The sequence below is a fragment of the Salvelinus sp. IW2-2015 genome, linkage group LG7, assembly GCF_002910315.2.
Source record: "Salvelinus sp. IW2-2015 linkage group LG7, ASM291031v2, whole genome shotgun sequence".
NCBI lineage: Eukaryota > Metazoa > Chordata > Actinopteri > Salmoniformes > Salmonidae > Salvelinus > Salvelinus sp. IW2-2015.
In genome coordinates this window covers 24,371,804-24,386,949 of record NC_036847.1, presented here as the reverse complement: position 1 = coordinate 24,386,949, position 15,146 = coordinate 24,371,804, and the positions used below count along the sequence as shown (strand labels likewise).

At 43.5% G+C, this 15,146-nt stretch overlaps 1 protein-coding gene and 1 pseudogene across 1 annotated transcript in view; one reads left to right on the top strand and one right to left on the bottom strand.

Moving 5' to 3' along the window:
- Positions 1-15,146, top strand: part of LOC111966678 (opsin-5-like) — a 38,695-nt gene that overhangs the window by 2,785 nt on the left and 20,764 nt on the right. The window lies entirely within an intron of this gene.
- LOC111966958 (opsin-5-like) overlaps positions 10,750-15,146 on the bottom strand; it is a 9,406-nt pseudogene continuing 5,009 nt past the window's right edge.

The following is a 15,146-nucleotide window of genomic DNA, read 5'->3' as shown; positions in this document are numbered from 1 at the left end:
CACAATTCTACTCAATCATCATAACTGGCTTTGACCTCCAAAATTCAATGATCCATTCTAATGCAAGTGAAAACAAAATGAAAGGCATCCAGACGGACCGTATCATATGATTACCGTCTGAACTGTAGCTCTTTTATAACTACAGCCAAGATGGAGACACAGTTTGAAGGTCTTGGCAAGGTTTTTTTATGGATGCTCTGCAAGCATAATCGTGTCACCGCTCACATGCTCATTCATGCGGCGAATGCCTCACAACCAAAATTGCACTGTACACGGCCACCACCATGCTTCAACAGGCACTGATTCCCCAGTTATCTCTGCTGAGTCAAAACAACAAAACAAAACAAGCGACAGAGTCTTACGTCAGACTGAATCAATTTACCTGAAGGGGAAAAGGTAACATTTGACAGACATCCAGCCAACAGTAAGATGAGAGCATCAGACAGACATGATCAGACCCCAGTGTCTGGAGTCTGGACCTTCGTCTCCGGAAATCAAACTCAAGTGTTTTAGAGACAACAGTCACAGAGCAAAAGAGKAAGTCTGAGAGTCACTGAAAAATGCAGGCAGATGTGACCATTCAATCACAGGGTTCAGTGTCTCTGCAATTATCAGCATTACTACCTGTGTTCAAACATGTAGAGACTAGAGACACATAGAGGGAGATACAGGAAGGCATAGATACACTATGAAAAACAACACAGTAGTGTGTCAATTGTAAATCATTGATTTTCAATATGTGTGCAGGCCAATCTAAGTTTGGTTTGGATGTCTAAACTGGCTCTGTGGCAACATCTTAAATGGTAACCTATTTCCTATATAGTGCACTACTTTTGACTAGGGCCCAGTGGTGCACTAAATAGGAAGTAGTGTGCCAATTGGGATGCAACTGTGTCAGTCACTATCCAGGGCAGCCAGTTAACTACAGCTGACCATTAGCTGTTGCAGAGTTCAGCTGGCCCACACAACATCAGATCAGCCACAGTTGACCAGCGCTGCAATTCAGCTGGTCAACCAGTGGTCATTCAGCTTTCTAATGTAGTGACAAGCATGCATGCATGGATGCACACGCACACACACACACAATCACACTTGTGCTGTACTCATGTAACAAAGGTTGGTTATGATTCCACTGCAGAAATATGTATTTGATGTTTATGTATTCCTATTGGTTGACTGAAATTACATATCAATAAGGTGTTTTGCCGTTGGTGATGCTGGCAGATAGGGGGAGATCGCAAACATTAATTCTTCCCAGTCTGATATTGACATGTACGAGATCACTATGTGCATTTCCTGATATACAGTATATAGACATGTGCCTTCAGAAGTCTCCAGCGCCAGAGAAGATGGCGGACGTTTTACGTGCTCTTAACCAATTGTGATTTTATGATAATTTTTTTGCGTTGTTTGTAACTTATTTTTTTACTTCTTTTGTACGTAATGTTGCTGCTACCATCTCCTATAACCGAAAATAACTTCTGTACATCAGAACAGCGATTATTCACCACGAACTGGCAGAAGTTTTTTATCCTTTAACGAGTCCGACGAGCCCGACGTGAACGACATACTGCTTTTCCGGGAACAGGCCCAAAACTCTGTCATTTGCGTGAAGAGACGACGGAGAAAAGAGGACGGTGGTTGGGTTGCCTTCTGAGAATTCGTAGGTGATCGAATAAACTCCCCYTGCCTTCCGTTCTACTAGCTAACGTGCAATCATTGTAAAATAAAATTGACAACCTACGAGGAAGATTAAACTACCAACGGGACATTAAAAACGGTAATATCTTATGCTTCAAGGAGTCGTGGCTGAACGACAACATTATCAACATACAGCTGGCTGGTTATACGCTGTATCGGCAGGAGAGAATAGCGGCGTCTGGTAAGACAAGGGGTGGCTGACAATGCATATATGTAAACAACAGCTGGTGCATGATATCTAAGGAAGTCTCGAGGATTTGCTCGCCTGAGGTAGAGTATCTCATGATAAGCTGTAGACCACACTACCTACCTAGAGAGTTTTCATTTGTATTTTTCGTAGCTGTCTACATACCACCACAGTCCGATGCTGGCACTAAGACCGCACTCAATGAGCTGTATACGGCCATAAGCAAACAGGAAAACGCTCATCCAGAGGCGGCACTCCTAACAGCCAGGGACTTTAATGCAGGGAAACTTAAATCTGTTTTACCAAATTTTTATCAGCATGACCACCTTTACTCCACACACAGAGATGCGTTCAAAGCTCTCTCTCGCCCTCCATTTGGCAAATCTGACCATAATTCAATCCTCCTGATTCCTTCTTACAAGCAAAAATTAAAGCAGGAAGCACCAGTGACTCGGTCAATAAAAAAGTGGTCAGATGAAGCAGATGCTAAGCTACAGGACAGTTTTGCTAGCACAGACTGGATATGTTCTGGGATTCTTCCTATGGCATTGAGGAGTACACCACATCAGTCATTGGCTTCATCAATAAGTGAATCGATGACGTCGTCCCCACAGTGACTGTCGCTTTCAAGGAGCGGGACTCTAACCCGGAAGCTTATAAGAAATCCCGCTATGCCCTCCGACGAACCATTAAACAGGCAAAGTGTCAATACAGGACTAAGATCGAATCGTACTACACCGGCTCTGACGCTCGTCGGATGTGGCAGAGCTTGCAAACTATTACAGACTACAAAGGGAAGAACAGCCGAGAGCTGCCCAGTGACATGAGCTTACCAGACGAGCTAAACTACTTCTATGCTCGCTTCGAGGCAAATAACACTGAAACATGCATGAGAGCACCAGCTGTTCCGGACGACTGTGTGATCACACTCTCTGCAGCCGATGTGAGTAAGACCTTTAAACAGGTCAACATTCACATGGCCGCAGGGCCAGACGGATTACTAGGATGTGTACCTCGAGCATGCGCTGACCATCTGGCAAGTGTCTTCACTGACATATTAAACCTCTCCCTGTCCGAATCTGTAATATCAACATATTTTAAGCAGACCACCATAGTCCCTGTGCCCAAGAACACTAAGGTAACCTGCCTAAATGACTACCGACCCGTAGCACTCACATCTGTAGCCATGAAGTGCTTTGAAAGGCTGGTCATGGCTCACATCAACACCATTATCCCAGAAACCTTAAACCCACTCCAATTTGCATACCGCCCTAACAGATCCACAGATGATGCAATCTCCATTGCACTCCACACTGCCCTTTCCCACCTGGACAAAAGGAACACCTATGTGAGAATGCTATTCATTGACTACAGCTCAGCATTCAACACCATAGTGCCCTCAAAGCTCATCAATAAGCTAAGGACCTGGGACTAAACACCTCCCTCTGCAACTGGATCCTGGACTTCCTGACGGGCCGCCCCCAGGTGGTAAGGGTAGGTAACAACATATCCGCCACGGTGATCCTCAACACAGGCGCCCCTCAGGGGTGCGTGCTCTGTTCCCTCCTGTACTCCCTGTTCACTCATGACTGCACGGCCAGGCACGACTCCAACACCATCATTAAGTTTGCCGATGACACAACAGTGGTAGGCCTGATCACAGACAACGACGAGACAGCCTATAGGGAGGAGGTCAGAGACCTGGCTGTGTGGTGCCAGGACATCAACCTCTCCCTCTACATGATCAAGACAAAGGAGATGATTGTGGACTACAGGAAAAGGAGGACCAAGCACGCCCCCATTCTCATCGACGGGGCTGCAGTGGAGCAGGTTGAGAGCTTCAAGTTCCTTGGTGTCCACATCACCAACATACTAACATGGTCCAATCACACCAAGACAGTTGTGAAGAGGGCACGACAAAGCCTATTCCCCCTTAGGAGACTGAAAAGATTATGGCATGGGTCCTCAGATCTTCAAAAGGTTCTACAGCTGCTCCATCGAGAGCATCCTGACTGGTTGCATCACTGCCTGCTATGGCAACTGCTTGGCCTCCGACCGCAAGGCACTACAGAGCGTAGTGCGTACGGCCCAGTACATCACTGGGCCCAAGGTTCCTGCCATCCAGGACCTCTATAGAAGGCGGTGTCAGAGGAAGGCCCTAAAAAGACCCCAACCACCCTAGTCATAGACTGTCCTCTCTGCTACCGCACGGCAAGCGGTACCGGAGCGCAAAGTCTAGGTCCAAGAGGCTTCTAAACAGCTTCTACCCCCAAGTCATAAGACTCCTGAACATCTAATCAAATGGCTACCCAGACTATTTGCATTKCCCCCCCACCCCCCYCTCTATTTTATGCCGCTGCTACTCTCTGTTATTATCTATGCATAGCCACTCTAATAACTCTACCTACATGTACATATTACCTCAATTACCTCGACTGGCCAGTGCCCCCGCTTATTGACTCTGTACCGGTACCCCCTGTATATAGTCTAGCTATTGTAATTTTACTGCTTCTCTTTAACTAAATATTACTTTTATTTCTTAATCTTATTCGTATTTTTTCAACTGCATTGTTGGTTAGGGGCTTGTAAGTAAGCATTTCACTTTACAGTCTACACCTGTTGTATTCGGCGCATGTGCCTAATAAAATTTGATTTGAGAACGTATTCAGACCCCTTGACTTATTCCACATTTTGTTGTGTTACAGCCTGAATTCTAAATTGATTCAATCTTTTTTTTATCACCCATCTACTCACAATAGCCCATAATGACAAAGTGTTTTTCAAAATCTTTGCACATTTATTGAAAATTAAATGTAGAAAGTAGCAATAACCAACAACAAACTTAACAGAGCTYGAATAACTTTTTTAAGAATAAGTGTGCAGGCTCTTAGAGACTTACCCAGAAAGACTCATAGCAGTAATCGCTGCCAAAGGGGATTCTTACATCTATTGATATTTCTGTATTGCTGCTATGAAAGGGATGACACACATCACATTGGTCTGTAATGAAGCTTTCCAATTTACTGTATATTCAACATGTTAAAAAAGGTCCGAGAGGTTTTGGTTGTTTGCCTTAAATTTAAAAAAACAAGAGATGAAATATTCATGTCAGACTGCGCCTGGGATGAGACGTGAATGAGAGGGTCTTTTTGAAGTAGTATCATGGTGGAGTTCTTATTGGTGTCTTTGTTAGAGTAGCAAAGCCTGGCTGTCTCTGTCTTTGAAAGAACACCCTCAGTCTCCGTTGTATGTAACATTTGAACGTTAAGTAGGCCAATGATGTGAACTCAATGATCTTGGTGCTTGGTGAGGTTTAAATAAAGAAWACCTGCTTGTGATGGTTAATAGTTATGGCACACATGGTTTAATTTACCCCTGGCTCAAGTACCCAAGTGAGTCACTAGATAAACACTAAACTGACTTGAGATGAAATTAGAGATATAGGTGGGTGTGACTTAATATGTATGTTTAAATTCACATTTTCCACCCACAAATTCATGAAGGTTAAATATGACTGATACATTAAACATACACAGTTCCATGCGTTGTCATGACACGATCAGCAAATTCAGACAACCAACCCATTTGCCAATGGTCTGTCAAGCATCCATGTAACATTATAGCCTACATGTACCTGAACATATCTCATAGGGTTGTTATGCAATCCTGTGGAACAAAATGTCAGTCTATTGGAAATTGATATTCAGGTCAAGGGGAAATGTATGGAGTAATGAGTTGTGTAGTGTTCCTCCTACCAGACTCAATTACTGAGAATCACTACGTTATTATAGCCTTCCTTATACGGCACCGATGTTGTAATACATTAGAAGCATTTCCTAGAGTTGTGGTGACGTAATTATGTCTTGCTGTGTAAGATATTAAAATACTGATTGGAGCATGGCAACATGTTCAAGGATGCTCCCTATATGATTGAAAGGTGACCTAAAGGTTTATTTTTAACACAGTTCCCTATTGACTTTGCTGTCTGTCAGACTGGGCACGCAGCACTTCATATTAGGGTGTACTTTATAAAGGGGTTATAAATAGCTTATAAACGGTTCATTTGTTTATAGATAGTTAATAATCTGATAGGCAATAAACTTATCCTATCTTTTATTCAATTTCAGTTACTATACATGCCCTAGAAAAGTAAGCACACTTGGTAACTTACATAACCTCAAACCCATAAGGAGGGATGCTTGGTAACCTACATAACCTCAAACCTATAAGGAGGGATGCTTGGTAACCTACATAACCTCAAACCTATAAGGAGGGATGCTTGGTACCTACATAACCTCAAACCAATAAGGAGGTATGCTGGAGGGAGACAGAAGAGGGAGCACGCCCCCATCCACATTGACGGGGCCACAGTGAAGAAGGTGAAAAGCTTCAAGTTCCTCAACGTACACATCACTGACAATCTGAAATGGTCCACCCACACAGACAGCGTGGTGAAGAAGGTGCAATAGTGCCTCTTCAACCTCAGAAGGCTGAAGAARTGTGGCTTGGCCCCTAAGACCCTCACAAACYTTTATAGATGCATCATTGAGAGCATCCTGTCAGGCTGTATCACCGCCTGGTACAGCAACTGCATCGCCCGCAACCGCAGGGCTCTCCAGAGGGTGCTGCAGTCAGCCCAACACATCAGCGGGGGCACACTGCCTGCCACCCAGGACACGTACAGCACCCGATGTCACAGGAAGGCCAAAAAGATCATCAAGGACATCAACCACCCAAGTTTGACCTGTTCACCCTGCTATCATCCAAAAGGCAAGGTGTGTACAGATGCATCAAAGCTAGGACCGAGAGACTAAAAATCAGCTTCTATCTCAAGGCCATAAGACTGTTAAATAGCCATCCCTAGCCGGCCTCCACCCAGTACCCTGCCCTGAACTTAGTCACTGTCACTAGCCGGCTACCACCCGATTACTCAACCCTGCACCTTAGAGGCTGCTGCCCTACGTACATAGACATAAAATCACTGGTCACTTTAATAATGGAACACTGGTCACCTTAATAATGTTTACATACTGTTTTACTCATTTCATATGTACAGTTGAAATCGGAAGTTAACATTAAAGTAATTAAAACTCGTTTTTCAACCACTCCACAAATTTCTTGTTAACAAACTATAGTTTTGGCAAGTCGGTTAGGACATCTACTTTGTGCGTCATGCACAAGTCATTTTTCCAACAATTGTTTACAGATAATTTCACTTATAATTCACTGTATCACAATTCCAGTGGGTCAGAAGTTTACATACACTAAGCTGACTGTGCCTTTAACAGCTAGGAAAATTCCAGAAAATGTCATGGCTTTAGAAGCTTCTGATAGGCTAATTGACATAATTTGAGTCAATTGGAGGTCTATCTGTGGATGTATTTCAAGGCCTACCTTCAAACTCAGTGYCTCTTTGTGTGACATCATGGGAAAATCAAAAGAAATCAGCCAAGACCTCAGAAAAAATGTTGTAGACCTCCACAAGTCTGATTCATCCTTGGGAGCAATTTCCAAACACCTGTAGGTACCACGTTCATCTGTACAAACAATAGTATGCAAATATAAACACCATGGGACCACGCAACCGTCATACCGCTCAGGATGGAGATGCATTCTGTCTCCTAGAGATGAACGTACTTTGGTGCGAAAAGTGCAAATATGTCCCAGAACAACAGCAAAGGACCTTGTGAAGATGCTGGAGGAAACGGGTACAAAAGTATCTATATCTACAGTAAAACAAGTCCTATATCGACATAACCTGAAAGGCCGCTCAGCAAGGAAGAAGCCACTGCTCCAAAACCACCATAAAAAATCCGGTTTGCAACTGCACATGGGGACAAAGATTGTACTTTTTGGAGAAATGTCCTCTGGTCTGATGAAACAAAAATAGAACTGTTTGGCCATAATGACCATCGTTATGTTTGGAGGAGAAAAGGGGGGCTTGCAAGCCGAAGAACACCATCCCAACCGTGAATGACTGGGGTGGCAGCATCATGTTGTGGGGGTGCTTTKCTGCAGGAGGGACTGGTGCACTTCACAAAATAGATGGCATCGTGAGGTAGGAAAATCATGTGGATATAATGAGGCAACATCTCAAGACATCAGTCAGGAAGTTAAAGCTTGGTCGCCAATGGGTCTTCCAAATGGACAATGATCCCAAGCATACTTTCAAAGTTGTGGCAAAATGGCTTAAGGACAACAAAGTCAAGGTATTGGAGTGGCCATCACAAAGCCCTGACCTCAATTCTATAGAAAATTTGTTTGCAGAACTGAAAAAGCGTGTGCAAGCAAGGAGGCCTACAAACCTGACTCAGTTACACCAGCTCTGTCAGGACGAATGGGCCAAAATTCATCCAACTTATTGTAGGAAGCTTGTGGAAGGCTACCCGAAACGTTTGACCCAAGTTAAACAATTTAAAGGCAATGCTACCAAATACTAACTGAGTCTATGTAAACTTCTGACCCACTGGGAATGTGATGAAAGAAATAAAAGCTGAAAGAAATCATTCTCTCTACTATTATTCTGACATTTTTCACATTCTTAAAATAAAGTGGTGATCCTAACTGACCTAAGACAGGGAATTTTTACTAGGATTAAATGTCAGGAATTGTGAAAATCTGAGTTTAAATGTATTCGGCTAAATAGTATGTAAACTTCCGACTTCAACTGTATATACTGTATTCTAGTCAATGCCATCCTATTCAACTATTGCTGTATATATACCATTCCATCCTACGTATTCTGCAGACATACTAAATATTCTATCCACATACTGTCCATAATACCTTTATTGTATATACATCCCATCACATATACAGTTCCAGTCAAAAGTTTGGACACACCTACTCATTCATGTTTTTTTWTYTTTTWTTTTTTACTATTTTCTACATTGTAGAATAATAGTGAAGACATCAAAACTATGAAATAACACATATGGGATCCTGTAGTAACCAAAAAAGTGTTAAACAAATCAAAATATATTTAAAACTTTAGATTCTTCAAAGTAGCCACCCTTTGCCTTGATGACAACTTTGCACACTCTTTTCATTCTCTCAATCAGCTTAATCTGGAACGCTTATACAGCAGTCTTGAAGGAGTTCCCACATATGTTGAGAACTTGTTGGCTGCTTTTCCTTCACTCTGCTGTCCAACTCATTCCAAACCATCTCAATTGCCAGGTCGCAGTTGTAAATGAGAACTTGTTCTCAACTGGCCTACCTGGTTAAATGAAGGTGAAATAAAATTAAAATAAAAAATTGGGTTGAGGTCTGGTGATTGTGGAGGGCAGGTCATCTGACCGGGCACTCTATCACTCTCCTTCTTGGTCAAATAGCCCTTACACAGCCTGGTGGTGTGTCGGGTCATTGTCCTGTTGAAAAACAAATGATAGTCCCACTAAGCGCAAACCAGATGGGAGTGTGTATCGCTGCAGAATGCTGTGGTAGTCATGCTGGTTAATTGTGCCTTGAATTCTAAATAAATCACCAACAGTGTCACCAGCAAAGCACCTCCACACCTCCTCCTCCATGCTTCACGATGGGAACCACACATGCAGAGATCATCCGTTCACCTACTCTGCGTCTCACAAAGACACAATGGTTGGAACCAAAAATCAAAAGTTTGGACTCATCAGACCAAAGGACAGATTTCCACCAGTCTAATGCCCATTGCTTGTGTTTCTTGGCCCAAGCAAGTCTCATCTTCTTATTGGTGTCCTTTAGTAGTGGTTTCTTTGCAGCAATTCGACCATGAAGGCCTGACTCATGCAGTTCCCTCTGAACAGYTGATGTTGAGATGTGTGTCAGAACAGAAATTACAAGATTATGTTATAATGCTGTTATTGCATCAAATGGATGTTTTAAGCAACAGAATAGGGGGTTCTTAGAACATTTTCATCGGTGTGTGTTCTACTGAGGATGGGCCTCTGGGAGGCTTAACACTGACAGAAGATTTACGATGTCTTTGGATGATAAGCCTAACAAGACCGCATTCCATAGCATGAGTTAATGTTTCTGTTCTATAAGGTACCAGGGAAAGATGACTCCGGGGCCAGACCCTGGTCTCTACATAATGAGAACAGTTTTACCGCAGATACTGTTGGCTATGAACTATAAGCATCTTTCATACAAATCTTAACCTTGTGACCCATTCCATACATCTGTTGTTTGTCATGTAGACTAAAGGGGGTGTATCTTTGCTATATAAAGCCATGGTATCTTTTGTCGTTGGGTTCTCAACGAATCACTTACGGGTGGTTCGTTGACAAGCTCCATTACTGCAGTAATTAAATAATAAAGTTTACTTGTTTTAATAATTCCAGTAATTACACAACATCATCCAATCAAATCAAATGTATTTATATAGCCCTTCTTACATCAGCTGATATCTCAAAGTGCTGTACAGAAACCCAGTCTAAAACCCCAAACAGCAAGCAATGCAGGTGTAGAAGCACGGTGGCTAGGAAAAACTCCCTAGAAAGGCCAAAACCTAGGAAGAACCCTAGTAGAGTAGGACAGGCTATGAGGGGTGGCCAGTCCTCTTCTGGCTGAGCCAGGTGGAGATTATAAAGAACATGGCCAAGATGTTCAAATGTTCATAAATGACCAGCATGGTCAATAATAATAATCACAGTGGTTGTCGAGGGTGCAACAAGTCAGCACTCAGGAGTAATTGTCAGTTGGCTTTTCTTAGCCGATCATTGAAGTATCTTACCGCTCCTGCTGTCCCTAGAGAGTTGAAAACAGCAGGTCTGGGACAGGTAGCACGTCCGGTGAACGGGTCAGGGTTCCATAGCCGCAGGCAGAACAGTTGAAACTGGAGCAGCAGCACGGCCAGGTGGACTGGAGACAGCAAGGAGTCATCATGCCAGGATGTCCGTGAGCATGGTCCTAGGGCTCAGGTCCTCTGAGAGAGAGAAAGAAGAAGAAGGAAAAGAGAATTAGAGAGAGCATATTTAAATTCACACAGGACACCGGATAAGACAGGAGAAATACTCCAGATATAACAGACTGACCTAGCCCTCCGACACATACTACTGCAGCATAAATACTGGAGGCTGAGACAAGAGGGGTCAGGAGACACTGTGGCCCATCCGATGAACCCTGGACAGGGCCAAACAGGCAGGATATAACCCCACCCACTTTGCCAAAGCACAGCCCCACACTAAGAGGGATATCTTCAACCACCAACTTACCATCCTGAGACAAGGCCGAGCATAGCCCACAAAGATCTCCGCCGCAGCACAGCCAAAGGGGGCGGCCAACCCAGACAGAAAGACCACGTCAGTGACTCAACCCACTCAAGTGACGCACCCCTCCTAGGGACGGCATGGAAGAGCACCGTAAGCAGTGACTCACCCTGTAATAGGGTTAGAGCAGAGAATCTCAGTGGAGAGAGGGAACCGTCCAGGCAGAGAAGCAAGTGCGGTTCGTTGCTCCAGAGCCTTTCTACCTTCACACTCCTGGGCTAGACTCACATCACAATCATATGACCTACTGAAGAGATGAGTCTTCAGTAAAGACTTAAAGGTTGAGACCAAGTCTGTGTCTCTCAATGGGTAGGCAGACCATTCATGAAAATGGAGCTCTATAGGAGAAAGCCTGCCTCCAGCTGTTTGCTTAGAAATTCTAGGGAAATTAGGAGGCCTGCGTCCTGTGACCGTAGCGTACGTGTAGGTATGTACGGCAGGACCAAATCGGAAAGATAGGTAGGAGCAAGCCCATGTAATGCTTTGTAGGTTAGCAGTAAAACCTTGAAATCAGCTTGCTTAACAGGAAGCCAGTGTAGGAGGTAGCAGCGTAATATGATACATTTTGGGTGTTAGTCAGGATTCTAGCAGCTTATTTAGCACTAGCTGAGTTTTTTAGTGCTTTATCCAGGTAGCCGGTAGAGCATTGCAGTGTCTAACCTAGAAGTAACAAAAGCATGGATACATTTTCTCCATCATTTTTGGACAGAAAGTAGATTTTTGCAATGTTACGTAGATGGAAAAAGCTGTCCTTGAACAGTAATTGATAGTTCGTCAAAGAGAGAGATCAGGGTCCAGAGTAACGCCAAGGTCCTTCACAGTTTTATTTGAGACGACTGTGCAACCATCAGATTAATTGTCGATTCACAGAAGATCTCTTGTTTCTTGGCGATCAGAAAAAGCATCCTGTTTTGTCCGAGTTTAAAAGTAGAGTTTGCAGCCATCCACTTCCTTATGTCTGAAACATAGGCTTCTAGCGAGGGCAATTTTGGGGCTTCACATGTTATTGCATAGCAGTGAAAGTTAACATTATGTTTTCGAATGACATCCCAAGAGGTAAAATATAGTGAAAACAATAGTGGTCTTAAAACGGAACCTGAGGAACACGAAATTTACAGTTGATTTGTCAGAGGACAAACCATGTCACAGAGACAAACTGATATCTTTCCGACAGATAAATTAACCAGGCCAGAACTTGTCCGTGTAGACACAATTTGGGTTTCCAATCTCTCCAAAAGAATGTGGTGATCGATGGTATCAAGCAGCACTAAGGTCTAGGAGCAGAGGACAGATGCAGAGCCGGTCTGACGCCATTAAAAGGTCATTTACCACCTTCACAGTGCAGTCTCAGTGCTATGATGGGGTCTAAAACCAGACTGAAGCACCTTCTTCAGAAGGCTGTGAGTTGCTGCGCAACAGCTTTTTTTTTTTTTTGAGAGAATGGAAGATTCAATATGGACTGATAGTTTTTTTATATTTCTGGGTAAAGGTTTGGCTTTTTCAGAGAGGCTTTATTACTGCCACTTTTAGTGAGTTTGGTACACATCCGGTGGATAGAGAGCCATTTATTATGTTCACCATAGGAGGGCAAGCACAGGAAGCAGCTCTTTCAGTAGTTTAGTTGGAATAGGTCCAGTATGGAGCTTGAAGGTTTAGAGGCCATGATTATTTTCATCATTGTGTCAAGAGATATAGTCTAAAACACTTGAGTGTCTCTCTTGATGCTATGGTCTGGCAGAGTTGTGCAGACTCAGGCAACTGAGCTTTGGAGGAATACGCAGATTTAAGAGGAGTCCGTAATTTGCTTTCTAATGATCATGATCTTTTCTCAAAGAAGTTCATGCATTTATTACTGCTGAAGTGAAGCCATCCTGTCTTGGGAATGCTGCTTTTTAGTTAGCTTTGCAACAGTATCAAAATACTTTTTGGATTGTTCTTATTTTCCTCAATTGAGTTGGAAAAATAGGATGATCGAGCAGCAGTGAGGGCTCTTGATACTGCACGGTACTGTCTTTCCAAGCTAGGCGGAAGACTTCCAGTTTGGTGTGGCGATTTCCGTCTCAATTCTGGAAGCTTGCTTCAGAGCTCGGGTATTCTGTATACCAGGGAGCTAGTTCTTATGACAAATGTTTAGTTTTTAGGGTGCAACTGCATCTGGGTATTGCGACATTAAATTGAGTTCCTCAGTTAGGTGGTTAACTGATTTTTGTCCTCTGACTCTTGGTAGGCAGAGGGAGTCTGGAGGGCATCAAGGAATCTTTGGGTTGTCTGAGAATTTATAGCACGACTTTGATGCTCCTGGTTGGGGTCTGAGCAGATTATTTGTTGCGATTGCAAACGTAATAAAATGGTGGTCCGATAGTCCGATTATGAGGAAAAACATTAAGATCCCACAATTTATTCCATGGACAAAACTAGGTCCAGAGTATGACTGTGGCAGTGAGTAGGTCCAGAGACATGTTGGACAACCCATGAGTCGATGATGGCTCCGAAAGCCTTTGGAGTGGTCTTTGGACTTTTCCATGTGAATATTAAAGTCACCAAAAATTAGAATATTATCTGCTATGACTACAAGGTCCGATAGGAATTCAGGGAACTCCGTGAGGAACGTGTATATGGCGAGGAGCCTGTAAACAGTAGCTATAAAAAGTTATTGAGTAGGCTGCATAGATTTCATGACTAGAAGCTCAAAAGACGAAAACGTCGTTTTTTTTTTGTATTGAAATTTGCTATCGTAAATGTTAGCAACACCTCGCCTTTGCGGATGCACGGGAGATAATGGTCACTAAGTGTAACCAGAGGTGAGGCCTCATAACAGGAGGTGAGGCTCATAACACAGTAATTCATTAGGCTTAAGCCATGTTTCAGTCAGGCCAATCATATCAAGATTATGATCAGTGATTAGTCATTGACTATAACTGCCTTGAAGTGAGGGATCTAACATTAATTAAGTAGCCTGTTTTGAGATGTGAGGTATCACGATCTCTTTCAATAATGGCAGAATGGAGGAGGTCTTTATTCTAGTGAGATTGCTAAGGCAAACCCGCCATCTTTAGTTTGCCCAACCTAGGTCGAGGCACAGACCGGTCTCAATGGGGTAGCTGAGCTGACTACACTGACTGTGCTTGTGCAGACTCCACTAAGCTGGCGGCTGGCTACAGCCTGCTGCCTGGCCTGCACCTATTTATTGTGGAGCTAGAGGAGTTAGAGCCCTGTTGTGTTTCGGAGACGCACGGCTCTCAAACTCTGCCTCTCCGAGTCCGTACGGGAGGTGCAGCTATGGGACAAGACTGTAACTACAATTGTTGGTAAGATATGTTGGTAGATAAGATGAGAGCACCCCTCCAGCTAGGATGGAGTCCGTCACTCCTCAACAGGCCAGGCTTGGTCCTGTTTTGTGGTGAGTCCAGAAAGAGGGCCAATTATCTACAAATTCTATCTTTTGGAGGGGCAGAAAACTGTTTTCAACCAGCGATTGAGTTTGAGACTCTGCTGTGAGCTCATCACTCCCCTAACTGGGAGGGGGCCAGAGAACACTCACTCGATGCCGACACATCTTTCTAGCTGATTTACACGCTGAAGCTATGTGCGCTTGGTGACCTCTGACTTTCATCCTAACATGCGTGGATAACAATATCTCTATACTCTCTACACTCGCCAGTTTTAGCTTTAGCCAGCAGCATCTGGCTAATGTCGGTAGCCTGCCCCCTGGTAACAGGATGATGCTTCGTTTTGTGTCTGTTACTTGAACTCTGTGAAGCATTTATTTAGGCTGCAATCTGAGTGCAGTTAACTCAAATGACCTTATCCTCTGCAGCAGAGGTACTCTGGATCTTCAATTCTTGTGACAGTCCTCATGAGAGCAAGTTTCTCATAGCACTTGATGGTTTTTGCGACTGCACTGAAGAAACTTTCAAGTTCTTGACATTTTCTGGATTTTCTTGACCTTCATCTTTTTTAAATGAATAAATTTTTTCTCCCTTTATGGTATACTGGTAGTTACAGTCTTG